This window comes from Panthera leo, chromosome D2, assembly GCF_018350215.1.
Source record: "Panthera leo isolate Ple1 chromosome D2, P.leo_Ple1_pat1.1, whole genome shotgun sequence".
Classification (NCBI taxonomy): Eukaryota; Metazoa; Chordata; class Mammalia; order Carnivora; family Felidae; genus Panthera; species Panthera leo.
This window is the reverse complement of record NC_056689.1, coordinates 19,215,161-19,238,782: the sequence shown is the minus strand read 5'-3', so window position 1 is coordinate 19,238,782 and position 23,622 is coordinate 19,215,161. Positions and strand designations below refer to the sequence as shown.

Sequence of the window (23,622 nt, the reverse complement as noted above, 5' to 3'; positions counted from 1 at the left end):
TGCCAGTATCTTCTTGAGAATTTTTGCATCCTTATTCATCAGGCATATTGTTCTGTAGTCTTTTTTTTCTTGGTCTCTGGTTTCGGAGTCAAGGTAAAGCTGTCTTCGTAGAATGAGTCTGGAAGTTTCCCTTTCATTTCTATTCTTTAGAACACATTGAGTAAGAAAAGTATTAACTCTGCTTTAGCTATCTGGTGGTGTCCCCCAAGGAAGAATGTGGTCCAGAAAATGAGGTAAAATGACTAGGACAACTCCCTGGAAAGATGATCGTCCCAGGAATAAGATACAGATAGATAAGAAACACAAAAGAGTGGGGCAAAGGAAAGCTTCTGTCGTCTACAGTGGGAACCCAAAAGCAAGATGCCCGAGTTCTTACTTCAGAAAGAGAGGGAAAGCTTCTGGAGTTCACTGTTTTCCCTTGCCATCCTGTCAGTGGATAGAGAAGACAGTGATTCCAAGGTAACAGGCTTGTGTTGCAGGCGAAAGTTCAAATGTTTAGAACAGGGCTGGGGTGCTGTAATTCTTGAAAGGTCTCTTTCTGTGCTAAGCAGGTCCTCGAGAATCCTGCCCATGGTGAAGCAACTGCTCTTCAGAATGAAATCTTTAATGGCCAGGGAGGGAAACAAGTTGGCTAGCCATTATTTCTTATACCAGCCAACCAAACACCATGTACTCTCAGGAAGGCAATCCTTCCTTTGGGATCTCAGAAACTGCTCTTGTTTAGCACAGACCAGATTCAGAGCTGGTTAGGAGTGGCCAGCACACACTATGTGGGGGACAGCCTCATTGTCCTTGCCTGAGACCCAATACAGGGTTATCCCTATGGTCAGGATAATCAGAATGGCTAGAAACAGAGCAAAAGTGTTTCAGTTCACCACATTATGGAATCAAGCTGAGACGGAAATATCTACCTCCACATGCTTCTTATCCCAGAAGAGAGGATAGCTCCCTCCCAATATCGGTGACGCTGACTCCACATAGGCATTCCTCCTGGGCAATTTGAAATGCCCTGGGCTTAACTTTGTCCACAGAGGACAGAAAGTCAATTGTTGAGGGATCCTGTGGCCGAAGGGACCCCGCAGTGACAAGAATATAGCCTGACACTCCAGTTAAAAGTAGAAAAAATGGTTCTGAGACACTGTCCTGAGTGGACACCAGGGAGAACTTTTTTGGAAAAGAGCAACAGGATGGAGGATACAGAGAAGACCAAAGTTCTTTCTTACTTAACACGAGAGAATGCGATAGAGCAATGAATGAAGCAACGAACGAGCACGGTATCCTGACAGAATGGTTGCCTCAGGAGTAAGAACCATGTATGGGCTAGTACCAAGGGAGACTTCCTGCACTGTTTCTTCAGACAGGGGTGGAAATTTTCTGGCATTGGCTTTTGTTGCCCTGTCCTTTGAAGCCAGTAGTGACACCTAGTTACCAGCTTTTGGCTCAGGTATTTGGAGAGTGGCTCTGCTGTAGCAGTGCTTTAGTGGGCGGTGTCCGGCATGTGGCACATCCTGAAGAATATTGCCAATGGATGAAGAGTCTGCTCTGCATGGTGAAGGCATCTGTAGCCACCAATGGTTGGTGTTCTGTTGTCAAACTGATGAAGAGTGGCGGTGATGGTTGGGGTGGTCCATAGCCCAAGACAAAGAAAGATTTCCTTAAGACAACTTTCATAAAAAGAAGGTGATTTTATTAAATGATGGGGACAGAACCCACATGCAGGAAGAACTGCACTGGGGTCCTGAAGGGTAACTCATTATTACACACCATCAGGATGGCAGGGCATCAGGGATAGGGTAAGTCTCTAAGCAGTGTTGGAAGCAAGTTTTCAGCACCTTGAGGGGCTAAGTGTGGCTAGGGAAATGCCACTTAATAAAACCCAAGTCATGAGATCCATTGAATGTATATCGGGGGTGCTTAAGCTTGGAGTAAGACTGCCAGCTTATATCTTGGGCCATTTGAATTAATAGAAGTTGACCTGCAGGGCCCTCGTTGTTGGGATAATGTTACGCTAAGGTTGTCTTTTGACCCTAGCAAAGTGTCATCACCATCATTGAGCAGCTGAGCTTCTAGAAGGAGCTCACTCTGTCCGTTTCAGGGACTTGTCAGTGGGCTATAGGCAGTAAGGGAATTTCATTTGCATTTGCTGTATCACACATTACCATGGCAAGTGCTTAAGCCCCTTTTCCCTCTACTTGGGTTGTCAAGAGTGTCCACAGAAAAACAATAATATCCCCCCCCCCGGGGTGGGAAGAGGGGCTAGCTTGTGCTTTATCCCTCAGTCTGCCTTATGCTCCCTCATCATATCCTCACTGAATAACGTCAACCCTGAAACCTTGAAGACTGATGAAGGTAGAAGGTTTCATCTTCTGTAGCTTCGTTGTACTGGGTAGAGGCGTAAGTCGTCCTAACCTATATGGATCCTTATTGGTTTCTTAAGCAACATGTAAAAGAGTTACAAAAGGCAGGGGCAGCTGAATTCAAAGTGGGCTTTCTTGAGTAGAAAGTCTCATCGTTTGGCAAGTAATTGTAGTGATGGAGTCGGCACCAGGCAGATAGGCATGGGAGAACCCTGCAAAGCCTAGTTAGAAAAACAAGAGAGAAGCCCAAAGTCCTTTGGTAGTTGACAAACACGCTCAAGTCCAGGAGTGTAGCCAGTCACTAAAGGAAAGAGAGGCATTGTTTAAATCAATTGAAGTATTCATGTCAGTCAGAAATCCAGAATTCTCTCGGTGGTAATCTAGAATGTATACACAATATTTTGTCAGATCAGATTCCAAACCCCGTGTCTACCAGTGCTGCCAGTGAGGTTTTTAGATGTGAGGTTTGAAGCATCCTCAGATGGAAGTGGGAACAGGCAGCAGGAATCCGATTGGTCTTTCCAGTTGGGAACTCAAATGTCTGCAGTGATCCTTCGAATGGCCCATCTGTAAGAAGGAAACGTTAGTAGGAATTGAGAAAGGAAAGTGAAAAAGAAAGGTGGGACCATCCTAAGAGAGGTTTGAGGTCTCGTACAGGTTCCTCGGAATAATAAGGCACACTCGTTTGCCCACTGACTTCCTGTAAAGTGGGTAGAGGTTTTGTTTCGATACGGGAGCCCATGAAGATTGCCCCTCTAAATGATTGCAGTTGGAAGACATAATATGATGCATTAAGGGCTTTTTATTTCAGAGTTAAATCCCCTGTTGCATGAGATTCCATCCTGTGAATAAACCAGGTCTTGGGGGTTTATATGGGGTGAGTTTCGAGTAACTGTCAGATCAGGTGTAGGGAGGACATCGTTTGCATACTTAGAGATTTACAAATTAACTCAGCTACAAGTGAATACTAGAGCACTGTCCCTTGATAGGTATACAGTGAGAAAAGACTTTGCATACAGTTGTTGGGGAAACCCATCCCATTTTCAAGCTGTTTAAAGATTATACCCAGGGTGGGTCTTATTACTATGCCCACAGAACAACAAGGTTGTCCATACCTGTGGTACTGTGACAGGATCTCTCAAGGTTACTTCACGTGTAGTTTAGGCAAACATTTAAAGACACCTAGGATTTAACATCTGTAAATGTGCATTGCTGAAATGTAGATTTTCTCTCTAAAAGCCCTCATTGCCCAAAAGTAGCCATCCAGACTAATTCATTTGCAAAACACCACTTGAAAAACTTGGCCTCATTTATTTCCATAAACTCTGCAAGAAGAGTCATTGATCCTAAGGATCTTTGAAAGTGTATTTTGCTGGAATCCCTTCTAAGGTATCTCCAGACTGAATTTTTATAGCCTATCCAGGCCAGAAAGTTTTCAAATTCTTGTATTTCTCCTAAAAGTGGTTTTTTTGTGAGTTTCCTACAAGACCAAAAAGGTTTTGTGAGAGAAGAACAATACCAAGTGTTAAAGTCTCAGAAATAGTGTTAGAGATCTGATGAGACTTCAGGATGACGCAACTGACAAGGGCATTCGGTTCTTTCTGTGGCATATAACACTGTGATACAAAGAATATCAAGTGAAGACCTTAGAGCAGAACCAATTAAAACTTGAGCATTGCCTGTCTTTGAGCAGTTACAGCATTAACCCAAGCAAGAGAACCTAAGGTTTACCATTGACAACGCTTCTCCAAGCAACTTAGCATACATGCCACATAAAAAGGCCTAATTGGTCAAAAAGACTTCATTTACAATTGAATTCTTGGGAAAGTTCGTTCAAGCCTTAGGAAGTGATAGAGCACATCCTAGATAGAATTACAGATCATTTCCAATGTGAAACTTTAAATTATTGGGGCACTGGGGTGGCTCTGTTGGTTAGACGTCTGACTGCAGCTCGGGTCATAATCTCGTGGTTTGTGAATTCCAGGCCCACGTCACACTCTGTGCTGACAGCTTGGAGCCTGGAGCCTGGTTCAGATTCTGTGCCTCCCTATCTGCCCTTCCCCTGCTCATGTTCTATCTCTCTGAATTTCAAAAATAAATGATAAAAAATAAAATTTAAGTTGATATTTAACCGAGACGGCAAGACGAGATTCCAAAGGCAAATAGGGAACATTTTATAGTTGTTACCAAAACCTAACTCCTTTACCATTGAGAAGTTTTCGGTTTAAGTCATCAGACTTGACAAAGAACATATCCAAAGCTTTGGTTTTCCTGGCATACAAAAGACAAAGAAAAAAACAAAACAAAACTTTGTTTACATTTTCTTATGAAGAGCAGATCAACAATCCAGGAAAACTTTGTCTTTCCAAAACATAAGAAAACAGGATTTTAAACTTATATCAGTGTAGTAAAATCCGTAGACGGCAAACTTAGTCCAGCTTTACCACCCATAAAATTCCTTTCCAAAGATTTCCCTTCATGAACCTGGTACAACTTTCCTTTGCCTTCAGGTTTTGTCCCAAGTCAGTTCTTTCCAAACAACCCATTTAATCCAATTTTCTTTCTTTTACCCTCAACAAAAAATGTATTGCCATTCTTTGTATCTTTCTTACAACCTCCTATTTTCCAACAAAACTGCTTTCCTTATTTCCATCAGTCTTAAGAACACTTAGCAGAATTTTAACTTTTAGAACCTTAGTCTCCAATGAAAACTTAATAAGCAGTTGAGAACTCTTTGCACCAGAATTCTTTAGATGGCTAATTCATGAGTCAGTTAAGCACAAAGCATGTTTTCAAATAGGTCCAAATAGCCTTAGTTCCTATGCATTAAGGAGTTCCTCTGCATAAGTTCCTGTGCATTAAAAGCACAGAGGCGACTGGGTGACTCAGTCGTTAAGTGTCCGACTGCGGCTCGGGTCACGATCTAGCCGTTCATGGGTTCGAGCCCTACGTCGGGCTCTGTGTTGACTGCTCAGAGCCTGGAGGCTGCTTCGGTTTTATGTCTCCTTCTCACTCTGCACCTCCCCCACTCACACTCTGTTTCTCTGTCTTTTCTCTCTTCAAAAAGGATAAACATAAAAAGTAGAAAAGAAAGAAGTTAAAAGACCACTTCTATGTCCAATAATGAAAGATTTCCCCTGCAATCTCTTTGGAAAGGACATAGATGTCCCATGAACGTCTTGTCATTCACCGTGTAAACTTAAAAGCACAAGTCTAAAGTCTCAGGTTTCCAAAGACTTTGAAAGTTATCTTCAGAATTACCCAAGTAATTAACCATTTAAGACAGTTGAAATTAACCATTATTTCAAGTCCTCATTTGGTGACAAATTGCAATCGAGATCCATTGAGCATATTTGACCTTTCATAAAGATTGATAGAATAAATTTTCACACTGAATGCTGATAACTCTAAAGACAAGTCTATCTTAATGAAACCAGCAAACTTCATTTAGCTGAAACACGGAATTGGTTCACCTACACCCACAGAAAAGACCTACACTCATTTGTTCCACCGTTCAGTTTTTACCAGAGATGTCAGTGGGCTCCAAGAACCTGAAGTGCGTGGTGCAAGGGAATGCTCTTTTTCCCTTGATATTTAGCGTGGGAAGAGGGGCCGATGGTGCCTAAGGCACTGAGGGTGGTAAGGGAACCAGTTCTATAGGCCCCACACAAGCTGGCGCAGAAACAGGAGGAAGGGGATGGGAAAGGCAGAAGATTTGGGGTGCCAGCAGAAGGCAGAGAAGGAAAACTTCCCGGGTCTAATCTTGTCAGCTGGGACAGAAGAGCTGACACCATGTCTTTTGTTCCACCAAAGTGGAATAAGGCAGTTCAAGTCAGGCCGGAAAAGACAGGGAATTTCCCCGAAATTAGTGGATTTTCAGCAGCTGCCTGGGAAATTTCCTTAAAAGTCTCCATCTTGAGGTAACCTGAGCACAGTTGTCTCCAGTTATAGCCCCTAACTCACGAAAGGAATGAGGGAGAGGCCCTCATATCTATCATGCAGAGAGGAAGCGTCCGTGTTACCCTTTCAAGGATTGCCTCTCTTACCTTCAGTGACTGAGTTCTGAGTTCTCTCAGGAGGAGGCCTATTTAGACAAATTTCATCCAACATATCAAGGGGGAGCTCACTTGCTTAGCTACTGACCAAACACATTCTGCAAGAAGCCCCTGTGTCCCATTAGCCACCAAGGGCTGGACCTAGGGCAACAGCCGTCCATTTGCCCTGTTTAGTAAAGCCATGCAGTGTTACAGGATCAGTCCTTTCCACATTTTGCAAACCCAACTGTTTCCAGTGGGTTCAAAAGGCATCCTAAGGGAGAATCCTTGCGGACCAAAGAGGAACTCCCATGTTCCACCTCGAGAGAAAAGGGGAGAGAGAAGGTCCATTACCCTTAGAATCCATCCCGACTCCCCAGTAGCATCCCCCACACAGAATATGTCAGGGGTTCCCGAAGTGTCAAAGCGACCCGAGACATCCCTTGAACAAAATCACTATGACTGCCAACCAGGTGGCGAAGGGCTCCTGAAGGAGGGATGCTAGCCTCCCCACCCCCACCGGCTTCCCCATTGCATTCTAGACAACAGATGGGTGCCTGACTTACAGACCCGCGTCTCCTTTGCTGAGAAGGCAGAGAAGTAACTGCCATTTTCAACCCATGGAAATACTAGAAGAGTTTGACAAGGGGAAATGACCCAATTTTAAGTAGTAGTTAATAGAGGACATTGAGGGAAAACAGAAAAGAGAGAAATCCATCATGATATAAGTGACATTCTGACCCGCGTAGTCTTCACAGCGAACCTCCCTAGGAAATGGCGCCCTGTTGGGTTTTAATTCAGTCAGGTACTGGTTTCGGTCAGCTCTCAGTGGAGATCTGGCATGCAGAAGAGGCTACCCCAGAGATACGGAGGGGGTCACATTAGATCAATGAGGAGGAATCCTCACACACGGGAGTCTTAAGATTGGCAGACATGGTAGTCACTTAAGTGGCTGTCCACTGCCCAAGACAGACAACTTTAGACACGGAAAGGAATAAAGAGAGGGCGTCAAGTTTCTGCATCTCACTGCCATTCTGGCCAAGGCCCTAACTTCCAACCAAAAGGCAGGCTTTCTCCTCCCCGTAGAGTCGCCGCAGCCTCGAGGATTGCAGCCAGAGCAATCCCCGCAAAAGTGTTCCCATAAGACCCTACTTCTCAAAAATCCTCTGAAATGAGAGTAAATGAAAGAGAAAACATACCAAATTGACACTGAAGCACAGAGTCAAGGTGAGAAGATTCGAAGCCCCACATTCGGACACCAAAATGCTGATATTTGGGGATGATGGTGGACTGGTCCACAGCTGATGACCAACACAGAATTCTGGAAGACGTCTTTGGTGAAAAAGGTGGCTTTCTTAATGCCTGGAAGAGCTGTGCTGGGGTCCTACAGCTAACTCATCATTATATTCCTTCAGGTTGGCAGGAGGTCAGGGATAGAATAAGAAATTTTGGAAGCAAGGTTTCCTGCACCTTCAGGGCATAACTCTTGGGAAACACTATTAACCCTTAATGAAACGTGTCATGAGACCCTTTAGATGTAGATCAGGGACCGTAAGTTGGATCCCGTGTCCCAAGTTGATTGCCCGTGTATATCGGGGAAACTGAGGGAAAGGAAGTGGACTTACAAGGTCCTGGATGTTGGGGTAATGTTAGGCTACAGTTCTCTTTTGCCCCCGTCAAAGTGCCATTATCTAGGCAGCTGAGCGCTTGGAGGTCACTGTGCTGGTTTCAAGGTGTTGTCAAAGGCCTAAAGGCATAAGGAATTTAATTTTTCCCGTGCCTTTGTTTCCGACATTAGCACGGCAAGGGCTTAAGCCCCTGTTCTTGGGTAGCAGGGGTGTCCAAGGGATATTCCTCAGATCCCCCATGGGGTGGCAGGGGGCGGCTAACTTGCGGTTTACTCTCAGTCGGGCTCATGCTCCATAACTCTTACCATGCCAACTGCCGCCTTTTAAGCACCAAGTGATAAGTGAAAGGGGGTCAATGGATCTTTTTGTAAATCAGCAAATGGTTGCTTTCAGGTAGCATGGTAGCAGAATGGGAGCTCTCCACCATTCCCTGGGTTTACACTGAGTTATGGACAAGCCCAATGTGCCTGGTGGGAACCAATAAAGACAGAAAATCAGCAAGTGTTGGGGTGCCTGGGTAGCTCAGTGGGTTAAGCAGCTGACTCTTGATTTCGGGTCAGGTCATGATCTCAAGGTCATGAATTGAAGCCCTGCATCTGGCTTTCAACTCATGGCATAAAGCCTGCTTTGGATCCTCTCACCCTCTTTCTGCCCCAACCTTGATCAATATCTTAGGAAATTACAAGACAAAGGCAATGTTAACAGTCTCATCTCCAGAAAACTACTCAATTTCCTGATGGGCCTGTATCACTCACCTCTCCATAGTGATGGGGGGGGGGGAATAAAGGCAAGAAGGAAATGTCAGATCAAATAGGATTACCTAGGGTGCCTTGGTGGCTCAGTGGGTTAAACTTCCGACTTTGGCCCAGCTCATGATCTCAGGGTTCCTGAGTTCCAGCCCCATGTCGGGTTCTGTGCTAACACCTCAGAGCCTGAAGACTGCTTCGCATGCTGTCGCTCTCTCTCTCTCTGTCCCTCCCAGACTCATTCTCTCCTCCTCTCTGTCTCTCTCCCAAAAAGGAAATAAACATTCAAAACATTAAATTTGAATTTTTTTGTAATCTGTAGTAGTTGACCATTATTTGAAGCTGGCAGAGGAAAATTGTTCTCCAAGATCTTCCTATCTTAATTGCTTTCCTAGAGGGAGAAATTACCTTAGTTTGACAAAAGCTCGGCTTCCATTGATCTGTGAGTCTTTAGCTGATGAAGGTCTCCTTGGAAACTTGCCTTTAGACTTTACCTTCCCCAAACCCCTAGGGTATAACCAGACTTCATAAGCCCAGTGCAGGCAGCTCTTCCTGCCCACAGGTCCTATTCCACTGCTTTAATAAAATCACCTCTGTGCACCAAAGAAGTCTTCAAGAATGCTTTCCGGGACGTCAGCTCTTAACCACACAAACCACACCATCACCCCGCAAAATTTTATCACGCTATACCTGAGATCCCTTCTGCAAGCTCTGTACATTCTTACCTCAGGTCAAGAAGTCTTTTGGCCTTCACCTGTCTTCCAGCTCTTTCCTTCAATGTATAAAGGCAGGGGTAATTAGGTGATGGTGTTGCCTCGGAGCTAACACTTACATGAGTGGAACCGGGCTCTGGTCTTGTCCACTTTGATCCTTTTCTTGGCTGACCAGCTCTGAGATTGCAATGTGCAAAGGCAACACTTCAGCTATTAGGAGTGCAGGCATTTCAGGCAGCAGGGGGAAGGTGTCAGCAAGGTGACCATTGGCATGCCTACCACAGCCTACCAAGCACCAGGTTCTCAATAAGATGATAATGCTCCCTCAGTGATATTAGAAAGAGATTTGTCCAGGTGGGACAAAGGTGTGGGAGCTTGCTGCCAACTGCTGGGATATTGCTGTCTGGGTGGCAGCTGCATTGCTCCTGACTCCTTCCTGCTGATATATTCATTTTGCCCTAGAAGGAAGGCAGGCTGCTTTTCACCCGGCCTTCTGTCCGCAGGCAAACCTCTTGTGCTCAATGCTTTCCAACGCACTGGGGTACCTGCTTCCTGTTGCCGGTGTAAGTTTTCCAGGGAAGCCCATGAAGCACTAATTTTCCAAGCTTTCCCACATCCAGGGAACCTGATATAAAAAAGTTGACAATTAAAAATCAGAAGGGTGGCTTCCAGACTCCTGCTACCAAACACCACAAGGAAGAACTTGCCAATAAATAAAAATGATGATTATGATGATAATCATAACCACAATAATAACAAGTGAGAAGAAAAACACTAAGTGCCTAAGTTTTTCACCTCAGATGAGAATGGAATGAAACTGGGACTGCGAACATGAGCACCATTTCTCAGGCAAGCTATTTGTCCTGAGAGTAGGAAGGAAAAACTGTGGGGTTGGGATGTAAGGAAGCACTAGTCACAAGAGCACTGCATCCTGAGCTAAGTAGGGCAGGAAGTCTTCTGGCTCTGGCCATCCACTTACAACCAGTGGGCAAAGGCACTCGCGACCTATCTCAATGTTGGCTTCTTTGTGCTGGCTGGCAGCCATGTCTGTGGAATTGGGTTCTGGTCCCCGTGTCCTTGAATGGACTGTCTGCCATACCACCTGGGGTAAACAATGCTCATGCTCCAACACTGGACTTCTCACCATGTGGTTACCTCACAGCGACCTGTGGGACAGGGTCACAACAGCCCGCAGGCTAACAAGCACACAGGTCTCAGGGAGGGCAATGTTTCCTTGGGAATCGCCATGTGTTAGCTGCTTGTGAATGCTGGCCACTCTCTGAGTAACAGTCACATGATTACTGACTCTGACCTCTGATCTCCAACTTCCCATTCACAGGAGTGAAGATGGCTCCCTCCCAGTAACACTTGCCCCATTTCAGAAGACTTTTTGCCTTCTCTTGCCAAGAGAGGTGTCACAGGTGAGCCCATGCAGAACCCATTGTCCGCGCTCCCCTGTATCTAAGGCAACGTTGCAGGACTCCACAATTAAAATCGTAGAGACATATTTCCAGGCTAAGAATCTCAATCATTCACTGGAATACTTGTTTAGAAAGGGATCAAGGGAGTCAGAAGGGATGCAGTTGGGTCCAAACCCTGTCCCAGATAATGGAATAATCTGTGAATGAAGTGACTGGCACGATTCCCCAGGGAAGCTTGGGGTCCTATGACTATGGAAAACCTGTGGGGGTATAGAGCAAAGAACATATTTTAGCTACACTTGGGAGCCTGAATGTAGCAAAAGAAACCCTACATCTCACATCAGTGTCAGGGGTTGGGCACTTGCCAGCTTTGCAGCTTTTCCTATCCTTGGGTAAAAGCAGTGGTGATCTGGAGGGCAGAGTCACAATAGGAGTTGATACCCCAGTCTGTAGGACTGGGTTTGTTTCTATTTAGTTTTTTGAGTCATTTCTTTGACGTTCACCTGCTGGCGAAACAACTGGGCATGCATGATCCCTGAGAGTCTCCGAAGGCAGCATTTTAAAGCAGTCTATGGCAGGGCAAAGAACTCAGTAATAGTCCCTGCACAACAAGAGACTTCAACACCCCACTTTTTGAGGAGGACATGTTTTCATTGATATCGGAAATTAGTTGTTCGGAGGGTTGAAAACAACCTTCATGTGTGCTCACTGGGAGTTAATCTGCCCTATCTGTAATGAGGAAGAATGAAATCAAGTCATTGGCAGCAATGTAGATGGAACGGGAAGGTTGTATGCTGAGCGACATAAGTCTGTCAGAGAAGGATAGGTATATGTTTTCACTCACATGTGCTTCTTGAGAAGCTTAAGAGAAGAATGTGGGGGAAGGGAAGGGGAAAAAGAGTTACAGAGAGGGTTGGAGGCAAACCATAAGAGACTCTTAAATAGAGACAACAAATGGAGTGTTGATGGGTGGTGGGGGGAGAGAAAATGGGTGATGGCCATTGAAAAGGGCAGTTGGAATAAGTACTGGGTGTTTTAAGAAGCCAATTTATCAATAAACTATGAAAAAAAGAATAATTTTTTTTCAGCCCTATGTGATTTTTTTCTTTACTTCTGAATGTGGCCTTAAATGCCCCATCTCTATCAGTTTTGCCACAGCAGTGAGACCAACTGTCTCCCAATATCACCTGCCCATTCCCACAGGCAAGCCTCTTATGCTTCACACATTCATGTCCCCAGTACCTCCTTTTCCCAAGGTATATCTGGAAGACACCAGAACACCAGTTCCTCAAGCGATTCCAAATTGATGGGAACATGGCAAGACTCCACCAATAAAACTGGAGACAAAGGTTGCCCGACTCCAGCACAGAATGTCTCCCAATGAACACACAGTGAGGATAAGTGAAAGGAAATTGAAAGATACACTGAGGGCTAAGGCTCTTCATCTAAGATGAGAACAGAAAGAAGCTGGAGCTGTTACTAGCACAACTCCCTGGGCAAGTTTGGGTTCCAAGGAGTGAAAAAGACTTGTTGGCATGAAGAGAAATGGAACACCCACTAACTATACCAGGGAGTTCCGTGAGCAACGTCATGCACCCCAACGTCAATATGGTCAGCAAAGTGTCAAGCTCTGGCCACGTTTCAAGCCATTCCCATCTGTGGATATAAAGGCCCTTGTGACTCACAGGTAGGCTCTTGCTCCTGGCCAATCTTCAGGTTCAGGCTCTGGTATTTTAGTCTTGGCGCATTGTGCCCCAACCTTCTCAGTGAATGAACTTTACACGCACGAACCCTGTCTCGGCGGGTAGGTAGCTCAGGCTTTCCTGAAAAGGGTAGGTAGAGAACAGGGCAATGGTCCCATGGCAATGGAAACCAGCCAAACACAGAGCTCTTACTGGCAGGAGGTCAACCTTTCCTTTTCGATATCAGAAATTAAGTGCTATGTGATGACACACGGTGTGAGTGCAGGCTCCCCAGGAAGGACTGGGCACTGTCTGAGTGACAGCCCTGTAGCTCCTCAACATGGTACTAGGCCTTTGATCCAGAAATGAGATCGTATCCTTCCAAACCAACATGAAAAACGAATTGCTGTAGGGTACCACACCACCGAGTAGGAGCTCCCCTAGAGCTTCTTGCCTGAGGACAGACAGTTGCTCCTGAATCTGACCCCTGATCCCAGTCTCTTCTTGACCATGAAGAGGTGTGCTCTCTCCAGCACCAACTGCTTTGAATTGCTTTAGCATATTATATTCTCTATTCTATTTAACATCTAACTGGATTGCTTTGCAGCATGACACCTGTCTGTGGAGTGCTTTCAACCCACAGGGACACATCACTGTTTGTTTTTATGTCTCTGGCTAAATGTATGTCACTTTACAACAACCTATGTTGCTAAAGTGCGAAATCTCCCAATGGTTTAGCTGTAATTCTGTGATTGCCAACAGGAAACTGATATCTGACAGAAATATAGAAATATCTAAATTCCCTTGAAAGACAGTCTTTGTCAGTTGTGGTTCCTGCATTTGGTCACGTTCTACTATCATCTAGAAATGAGGATTTTGCATATTTAGAAACACTTGTGAGTAGAAAATGTCATAAACATTGAATGTTCATTATAGCACATTCTTCTGTCTTATTTTCCTTCATTTATTCTAAATATCTGAGTGGCAAACATTAGATTTTATTCGATTCCTGCTGAGGTATAAGAATAAAGAGAAACTAAATAGAAATATTTCTGGAATAAGTGAGTCAGTCACAATAAATCTTTTTGTTTTTAGGCTTTTTGTTTTAGGCTTTTTGTTTTTTTTGTTTTTGTTTTTGTTTTCAGTCCTCTTTGTAATATGTAATGATGCCTCCAGTTTTTCTTTGGTTTGTAGGATTGCTTTATTTGGGGACTCGTGGAATTCCATACATATTTTAGGATCCTTTTTCTGTGAAAGATGGTGGTGGTATTTTGATAAGGATTGCATTAACATGTAGATTGTTTGGCGTAGTATAGACCTTTTAACCATTTTTTAGTCCAAACCATGGGCATGGAGAGGTTTCCCTTTTCTTTGTGTCCTCTTGCATTTCTTTCATAAGATTTCAGAGTACAGGTTTTGTACCTCTCTATTAAGGTAATTTCTACGTAACTCATAAAGTATTTTGGTGCAATTGGCAATAGCTTAAACCTCTCCCATCATGTTTGCTTTAAAAATGAGAGATGAATATTGTAGAAGAAATCATGCCAACACTTGCTGTGCATTTGGGGTCATCTTACTATCCAAATTCCACATATGAACTGGCACACACACACTGACGATATGTTCAAGAGAGGCTGGACACTGGGCATTGACAAAACAGAAAGAAGAAACAGGTTAGAGAGAGCTCTGCCATGGGGCAGCAGCATCCATTTTCACAGCTGCATGCACAAAGGCCCAAAGATGGGCAAGAAATTCTTGGTGTTCGTAGATCTCTGCTACACCCAGGGTGACCTTTGACCCAGCCTCCAGAGGAAAGGACTAGGGTCCTACAGTCCACCTCTCTGGACACCTGGAATTATGATGAACTAACTTCAGTTAGTTTGACAATAACTAAAGGAGAAAAGTCTTCAGTGTTCTCCCATAATCATTTGTGTTACCAGCGGGTTTCTCCTGAGTTCCGTAAAATCATAAAGTGTCATCTAGCTTTGGTTCTCGATCAATGCTTCGCTGTGTTCTGAGATACTAGAGAAGGACTTGATACTTGCTGAAGCCTTTAGAGACTAGAGAGCTTTGGGGACTTGGGGCGGTGAGAGCTGGGATAAGGAAGGACATGTCAGAGCACTGTACACTGAGTCCAGAGCCCAAGTCCAATAACAGGCCAGGGTCCCCAGGCTCTTCATTTGGAAACAGGGGATTTATTTTGCTGGCTGACTGGAGGATGCCTCCTGAGTCACAAGTATACACTGGGGATGGACAAAGGGGAACGGTACAAACCTGAGATCCGTAGCACAGCTCTTGGGCGTGTAGGTTATGAGCTTTACTCAGGGACCTTCAAGGGCTACGTTAGCTTAGGTTTAAGTTAGGTTAGGTTAAGTTAGGGTTAGAGTGCTGATTCTGTCTGGTGGTCTTCATGCCTGTGGCTGCAGTGCTAGCGCCGGACACCAGGGTACAGGCAGCCTCCTGTGTCAGGGGTACACACTGAGACTTGCTGGAGGAACGGAACAAGAGAAAGTTCATGTAGAGGTCATTCTGGAATCCCCCAGCCTCTGATACAACAGGAATCCCCATTAGTAGCAGTTATCTTCACAGAGTAAGCCCATTAAATCTAGACAGAGGGCTCCACGGTCCTTCAATTTCTTCATTCAGTAACTGCTCCAAGGACGTACTTTGTGCTAGGGGATCTTGTGGGCCTAACTTAAAGGCTGACAATGACAAAGCAGTCCCCGCCTGCCAGGTCTTCACAGTCTGGTGGGGAGATGAATGAAGGTATGAAAGACAAGACGTCCCAATAAAAAGGGAAGGGGTTCAAGGACTGTAGTAGAGAAAAAAAAGTGTGCTCTAAGGACAGCCTGGGGAGTCACTGGAGAGTATGTCACTGAAGTGACATTTGCTGGGGACAGAATGACAAGAGAGAACCACCCTGCCCATGTCTGCAATGTGTCAGGAGAAGATATTGCTGTGGCCAAGAATAGGAGACAAAATCGAGTGTGTCCAGAAACATTAGAAAGGTGGAAAATGTGGCTGTGGGATCTTGGGAGGGGAGAGGCAGGGAGGAGCCAGAGCATAGACCAGATGCTGGGACCTGGTAGACTATTAGGTTTCCATTCCTCTCTGACAGCATTACCTAGGTACTTTGAAACTTAAAGCTACAAATATTTAATAGATCACAATTTTTGTAGGAGAGGAATCCAGTCACAGCATAGCTGTGTGACCCTGCCTCAAAGTCTCTATGAATCCAGGTTTGTGGTCTGAACGGAGACTCAAAAGGGTGATACTTTCTTTTCAAGCTCACTCACACAGACAGTGTCAGAACTCAGTTGCAACTGAGAGCCTATTTCAATCTTTTGACTTGGAAACTTGCTTCTTACTCTCCTATATCATGTTCTCATATGGTAGCCCTTAACGCAAGGCTTGATTCCCCATTTCCAGGGTTAGCAGAGAGGCATAGGGAGCAAATGAGGACAGAGAGCAGAGAGAGAGAGAGAGAGACAAAAGAGAAAGAGATGGAGACAGAGAGAGAGAGAAAGAGGAGTAGACAGACATAGAGATGGAACAAACACGGGACAAAGCAAGAAGTGACAGAATTTCTGTCCTGAAATCTTGAAACTGACCTCCAATCACTAACAGCTTAGTGGTTTCACAAGGGGTGAAGTTTCCTGATTGGACACAGATCACTGTCTGTGTCCCTGGGGGATGTCCAGGAGAGTGTGTTCATCATGTTCACCCAGAACTGAAAACAGTGGCTACATTTTGGAAATGGCAGTGATAAACTTCCAGCCTCATCATTAGAAAAGTGAACATAGGACGATGAGTTTGGTGTAAATCTCATCCACAAAACTAGAAAAATAACTCATCACACTCCTGAAACTAGTCACCTTGTTGTGCACACACTCCTGAAATTAGACCCCTTGTGCATTTGAGATTAGGACACTCATTTTTCAGTAGCGAGAGGGGCCTCAACTCTGTTACTGGAGAGTTATTGTTGCCATGATCTCAGTTGCCATCACCGTTGATTCCGGAAGGGAAGGGTCTGCTTCTGGAGACCAAAGCCAGGGATTAGGGATTTGCACAAAGACTTTCATGTAGGCATATGTCATCTCTATTTTTTCTCTAAGAGCCCTGAATGGGACACCTTCTCAGAGAGGATCCGATTCCTCTGGCAACACGACCATGATACAGCATTTAGAATGATGGTGTCAGAATGTCAACACTGTTGTCAAAACCATTTAATGGACCATGACCAAGTGTTTAGATTTTTGTTTCTTATTTTAATTTAAATTTTAGTTAACATATTGGTTTCAGAAGTCGAATTCAGTGAGTCATCACTTACAACACTCAGTGCTCATCACGAGTGCCCTCCTTAGGACCCACCACCCATCTAGCCCATCTCTCACCCACATCCCTCCATAAACTCTCAGTTTGTTCTTTATCATTAAAAGTCTACCTCTCTTCTAGGTGCATGTGTGGCTCAATCGGTTGAGTGTCTGACTCCGGATCAGGTCATGATCTCACAGTCTGTGAGTTCGAGCCCTGCGTCAGGCTCTGTGCTGACAGCTCAGAGCCTGGAGTTGGCTTTGGATTCTGTGTCTCCCTCTCTCTCTGCCTCTCCCTGTTCAAGCTCTGTCTCTCTCTCTCTGTCAAAAATAAATAAGCATTAAAAAAAATATATTTCATCGCACTGTGTGCTGACAGCTCAGAGCCTGGAGCATGCTTCTAATTCTGTGTCCCCCCCCCCCCCCGCCCTTCCCCGGCTCATGCTCTGTCTCTCTCTGTCTCAGCAATAAACATTAAAAAAAATTTTTGTCTACCTCTCTTCTCTTCCTCACCTTCTCATATGTTAAATTACACACGCTAGTGAAATTGTGATATTTGTCTTTCTCAGTTGGACTCATTTAGTTTAGCATAATACATTCTAGTTCCATCCACATAGTTGCAAATGGCTATGCACTCTCAGTTGATGGCTGAGTAATATTCTCATCAATATAAAACCTGCACAGTGAAGGAAACAATGAACAAAAAAGCAGCACCCAGCATGGGGGAAGATATTTGCAAGACACTTATCTGATAAAGGGTTAAGATCCAAAATCTAGAAGCAACTTATCAAACTCAGCACCTCCCCCAAAAAAAACCCAGTTATGAAATGGGCAGAAGACATGAATAGACCCTTTCACAAAGAAGACTTCCTGATGGTTAACAGACATATGGAAAGATGCTCAACATCACTCTGCATTAAGGAATGCAAAGCAAAACCATGACGGGAGACCACCTCACACCTGTTAGAATGGCTACAATTAACCACACAAGAAAAAACAATTGGTGAGATTTGGAGAAAGGGGAACACTCTTGCAGTGCTGGTCACAATACAAACTGGTGCAGCCACTCTGTTATGACTTTTTAAAGAAGCAACTTTAGCAAGCACTCCTCCTTCTATGGCTACTTTTTCTCATTTATGTGTACTATTAAGGGCATTGGCAGCAGGTGAAGATTTTTCCTTAGGAGGAGTAGGGTAAAAAAAATTGAAAACCTGGGGCACCTGGGTGGCTCAGTTGGTTAAGCAGCCGACTTCAGTCAGGTCATGATCTCACGGTCCGTGAGTTCGAGCCCCGTGTCGGGCTCTGTGCTGACAGCTCAGAGCCTGGAGACTGTTTCAGATTTTGTGTCTCCATCTCTCTCTGACCTTCCCCCATTCATGCTCTGTCTCTCTCTGTCTCAAAAATGAATAAACATTAAAAAAAATTTTTTTTAATTGAAAACCAATGTAAATGGATATTTAAAGATATGAAGTAAGGTTTACCCAGTTGAAATGAAAACAAGAATAAAAACAGAAACAAAACAGTTTGCCCAACAAAAAAGCCAAACTCACATTGTGATTCCACTCTCTGAAAATAATGCTTATATGTAGAAAAATAGTGTAGGCTGTGATTGTCCTTGAATGTCAGGATTTTTATTTCCTTCATTATCCTTATTTTGTCTTTCCAAATAACACAGAAAGCTACCGACAAATGTAACCTGGTTTGGTTAAGCTGCTTCAAAATCAAAGGAAAGTCAATAAGGAAGATGACCCAATGGAGGTTTCCAAAGAGAATGACTTGATTGTCACAGGAATAGAGAAGCCCTTGGAAAAACTAAAGAGGCCTAGAAGATTTCTGCCACAATGCTATAATTTGGTGAGACAAATTACTTGGTCCTCTCCAGTTTAAACAAGTTCTAGGAAATAAATACACAGGAGATTATAAAACTTTTGTTCAGTATACAAACACACTTTTCCAAAAGCTTTAATGCATTCCTTTGCAAGACCTTCGTGCTAAGCTTTCCTTTTGGAGGAATTTTCCTTTGAAGTGCAAGTCTCTGCTCTAAATGACCCATGCTGTGCTCTCCATCCCTACTAACCACATGGACCCCCTTTTCACCTGTTTTCTTCATTGGCAGTGATCTCCACATGGGCACAGATCACATTTTGTCCCGGTCACTAATGAAGATATAGTGCTGGACACAGAGGAAGGATGGGTGGCCTTTAAAGGAATTCATACAAAATGAACCTGTATTTGACGCGTCATGAGCGTCAAAACTACAGGCCCAGGATGGCACGCACGGAGTATTTCCCGCTAACCTTCCATTGTTAAGCTGCCTTTGTCTCTCTGAAAACATTGTCATCCTCATTCTTCTTCAATGCCTGCACAACTACTGCTAAATATTTCTGCACAGGAAAGAGAGGAATCTGTGCAATGTTACTTAGAGGACACTGTAACTTCTTTGAAGGTAGTTCTTTTTTTTTAATTTTTTTTAACGTTCATTCATCTTTAGAGACAGAGAGAGATACAGCATTAGCAGGGAAGGGGCAGAGAGAGAAGGAGACATAAGCTCTGAGCTATCAGCACAAGGCCCAACACAGGGCTCGAACTCACAGATGGCGAGATCATGATTTGAACCCGTCAGACACACAACTCACTGAGCCGCCCATACGCGCCACCCCCCCCCCCCCCAAGGTAGTTCTGAAGCCACAGCAGGCCTGGCAAGGGAGCCATAACTACAATCTCATGTAATGCACCTACTAAATGATTGGACAGGTACTCATTTCATTTACTTTCTTTTTCAAATTGTATTTTTTTGTTGTTTCTTAGATTTCAAAAGGTTAATACAAATAGTTAATTAGTCTCAGGGACCAAATATTACCCAGTGTGCATTTTGGCAGGTACACATTTCAATCCCCTTCACGTGCTGCAAAAACTACCCAACCAACCACCTTCCCTCTAGTACTATCAAACTGTTCTAATACTAGGGTCTGTTACTTGATAGTCTATTGCTCTCCTTCTCTCGCTTTCTCTCTCTTTCTCTTTCTCTCTCGCTCTCTTCTCACTCTCTCTTATTTCCGGTGATTCTTTGCTTCTAACCCATAAATAATTACATTATTGCAAAGTACTTCTATATTTCTGACAAAATTCATTATCAAAATTGTTAAATTCATCAAACTATTACAAGTTGAAACGTTACACTCTTCACTGGGCTGCATAATATATACCCTACAGGCTCACCCAGGAATAAAACAAACCCTTATGGCACCCATAAAAGACCTAGATGGATGCTCAGTGGGAAGAAGGTGCAAGCTACCAGGGACATTCGGCCAGCCTGGCCTTACACCCCTGCAGATACTCATCAACTCCTGCCCACCCTAGTGCTGGAACAGCACGCCAGCTGGCCTTTCCCTCCCATCTGCCCCACCTGGCTCAAATCCAACCCGGAAACCTCATCTTGCCCAGAGAACATCACCAGCCCAAGCCCACTACCTTAGCTGCATCCTGTGAATGGCCAGAGATCTGGGGATGAGGGCTTTGAGGGAGAGAACAGGTCCAAGACCCAAGGAACACAGGCCTGTGGCAGACTCTGAGTCTGGGGTGTGCATGCACTTACCGCCCCTCCTGGGTCCTAGTATCCATCCATCCAGCCCCCAAACTCCAGCCCACAGTCCCCAACACCCAACCTCCGACACCCGGGTGGAGCGCACTACCCTCCATGCAGGTGCTAGGGGTGTGTCAAGGAACATGCAAAACAAGGATGGGGATAGAAGCCCGTGCAGTGGGATTTGGCCCAGGGATGACAGCGGAGTGGGGAGCGGCCCCCTGTGACATATGGTGGGTTGTGTGATCCAGACCAGACGGCTGGGCAGGCCTGGGAGGGGCCGAGAAAGCAGTGACTGGGGTGTGCTTGGCCCCAGGAGCACTGCACCCTGGGAAGTAAGACAGTGAGGAAGGGACGCAGGCGGGCACCAAAGCAGAGGTGAAAGAGGACAAAGGTAAAAGGCAAAAGCCTACAGCACGCTTTGTTCCCTCAAGGGCTCCCATCCAAGTACTAACGAAGCCCAAAACTGCTTAGGTTCTGATAACAATAGAGATCTGGCACATTCAGGGAAGTATGGCATAAGACACAAGAGGCTGCCACTGGGCGCCTCAAGAGCCTTCTCCACGCCCCTAAAACCCAGTACGTGCAACTCTTCACCCGTGCACCTGCCTGCCTGCCTCCCTGCCACTGTGCTGGCCAGCCTGCCTCCCACCGACTTCCTCTGCTGGCACCAAGTGGGTGGCAGAGGCCGCGCAACAGGCCCCTGGCAACCCGGAGTGGCGAAAGCCCTGGCTGTCTCTGAAACTGGTACTCTTGCAGGCTGCTCCGGCTTGGTCCCACGTCCACCTCCGCCTTCATCCCACACCTCACTGCACTGCATGGCACTGCACCTCACAGCAACTCAGCAAACCACACCACCCCACTCCACCACACCCCACACAACCCCACACCACACCAAAGCACAGCACACCACACCACGCCCCACTGCTTATGTGAAATGTGTGGGAGCGAGCAGGAGCATCCTCCCGGGCAGGCCTTAGGGGCCCCCCGGATTCTCAGGGCCTCCTCTCCACCCTAAGGAAGCCCCCCACCTGGCCTATCCCTCCCTTCAGCCCCATCTGGCTCAAACGCAAACTGGAGGTCCAAGCATCCCCAGAGAATATCACCAACCAAAGCCCGCTGCCCTAGATGGGCCTTGTGAATTGCCAGGGGCTCTGGGGATGAGGGCTCCGAGGGAGGGAAGAGGTCCAGGAACCATGCAGCCCAGGCCTGTGGCATAGTTGGAGTCTGTGTCCCTCATGCCCCTTCTTTGTCCTCAGATACATGCACCCCAGCCCCCACCGTCCAGCCCCCAGCCCCTGGACCCCGGACCCAGGAACCTGGACTTTGGAAACAAGTCCCACCTGCACTCCAAGCGGTGTAGGTGGTATGTCAGGAAAGGTGCAAAGCTAGGGTGTGGATTCAAGCCCGTGCAGTGGGATTTGGCCTGGTTTTGGGAGTGGGGGGCAGGGAGCGGGACCCTTGTGAGGTGAGCTGGGGTGTGCAAGGCAGGCCAGGCCCCTGGGCTGAACAGGGAGGGGCTGAGGGATTCCTGGTTGGTTTGAGATTGGCACCAGGAGCGCAGCTCCCTGGTCAGGGAGGGAGGGGACCTGGGCTGGAGCCAAAGGAGAGGTGAAGGAGGTCAAAGTCAAAAGGCAAAGCCTACAGCACCCGGTATTCCCAGACGGTCTCCCATCAAAGTACTAACCAGGCCCGAAAGTCCTTAGCTTCCGAGACAAAACAATCAGGCGCATTCAGGATAGTATGTCCCTAAAGGCTATCCGCTTCTGCTTGGTGCCTAAAGAGAATGGCCCTCGCCTCCCAAGACCAGAGCGTGTCCCACAACATACGTGAAGCTGCCTGCCAGCCTTCCTGTCAGCTGGACGGACTGCCTCCTGCCGCGTTCCTCCGTGGGCACCGGGAACCAGGAGTGGGTGGGAGGGCAGGTGGCGCAGCGAGACCCCAGACTCCGACTCCGCCACACGCCTGGGCTCCCTGGGTCCTGGACCTCTCCCCTCCCTCTAGCCCTAATCCCCAGGGACACTGGCATTTCGCGAGGCCAGCTAGGGCAGCGGGCTCGGGCTGGTGATGTTCTCTGGGGGCGCTGGAGCCTCTGGGGTGGCTTGGCACCAGGTGGGGCAGACGGGAGGGAAAGGCCGGGAGGCTGGCTGCGTTCGCCCTGCGGCTGGGGAGGAGGCGCTGAGACCCCGGCGGGGCGGGCCCGGAAGACACGGCCGGCAGGATGCCCCACGCTCGCCTCCACCCTCTTGCCAGGGAGCAGCCCTACGTGGTGCGGTGCGGTGCGGTGCGGGATGCAGCGGAGGCGGACGTGGGGGCAAGCCGGGAGCAGCCTGCAAGAGTCCCGGGATCGGAGAACGCCGGGGCTTGCGCCACGGCGCATTGCCAGGGTCCTCTTGCGCGGCCTCAGCCACCTGCCCGGGGCCCGCGGCGGAGGGCGGTGGCAGTCAGGCAGACAGGCAGGCATGCAGGCAGGCAGAAGGGCAGGCAGGTGCGTGCATGGGTGAAGCGCGGCACCCGCCGGGTTGGGACGCGTGGAGCAGGCTCTTGAGGCCCCCAGCGGCAGCCGCCGGCGTCTACGGCCATACCACCCCGAACGCGCCCGATCTCCCCTGATCTCGGAAGCTAAGCAGGGCCGGGCCTGGTTAGTACTTGTATGTGAGACCGCCTGGGAATACCGGGTGCTGTAGGCTTTTTTGCTTTTGGCCTTTGGCCTCCTTGACCTCTCCTTTGGCGCGCGCCGCCCCTCCCCCCTCCCCCCCTCCCTCCCTGTGTCCCTCTCTCCCCTGGGAGCGCGGCTCCTGGGGCCAAAAACACCCCAGCCACTGCTCCGTCAGCCCCTCGCGCAACAGCAAGGCGGCCTGGCCTGGTCCGGCCCCGCCCCACCCCGCCCCGCCCCCCGAGCCCGCACACCCCACGGCACTTCACAAGGGGCACGCTCCCCGCTCCCCGCACCTGGCCAGATCCCACTGCACCGGCTGGAAGCCACGCCCCAGCTTTGCACCTTTCCTGACACACCACCCACACCGGCACCCGGCACCCGCACGGAGGGCGGGGGGTGCGGTGAGGGCAGGAACGGGGGCTGGCGCCTGGGATCTGGAGGGTGGGGGCTGGGTGGGTGGATAGGAGAACCCAGGAGCGGGCGGGC

The 23,622-nt window shown here is 47.1% G+C and overlaps 2 long non-coding RNA genes and 1 pseudogene across 2 annotated transcripts in view; 2 read left to right on the top strand and 1 right to left on the bottom strand.

Moving 5' to 3' along the window:
- LOC122201865 overlaps positions 1 to 10,953 on the top strand; it is a 49,172-nt gene extending 38,219 nt beyond the window's left edge. Inside the window, exon 3 of the long non-coding RNA XR_006194353.1 lies at positions 10,818 to 10,953. This is a non-coding gene — a long non-coding RNA (uncharacterized LOC122201865). The remainder of the gene's footprint in view (positions 1 to 10,817) is intronic.
- LOC122201863 lies at positions 1,624 to 12,740 on the bottom strand. Its single transcript, XR_006194352.1, has 3 exons — positions 12,585 to 12,740; positions 9,491 to 10,103; positions 1,624 to 2,924 (listed from the first exon to the last, which is right to left on the bottom strand). It is a non-coding gene; the product is annotated as an uncharacterized LOC122201863 (long non-coding RNA).
- Positions 12,741 to 23,048: 10,308 nt separating this feature from the next.
- Positions 23,049 to 23,167, top strand: LOC122202930 (annotated as a pseudogene).
- Positions 23,168 to 23,622: the final 455 nt, after the last annotated feature.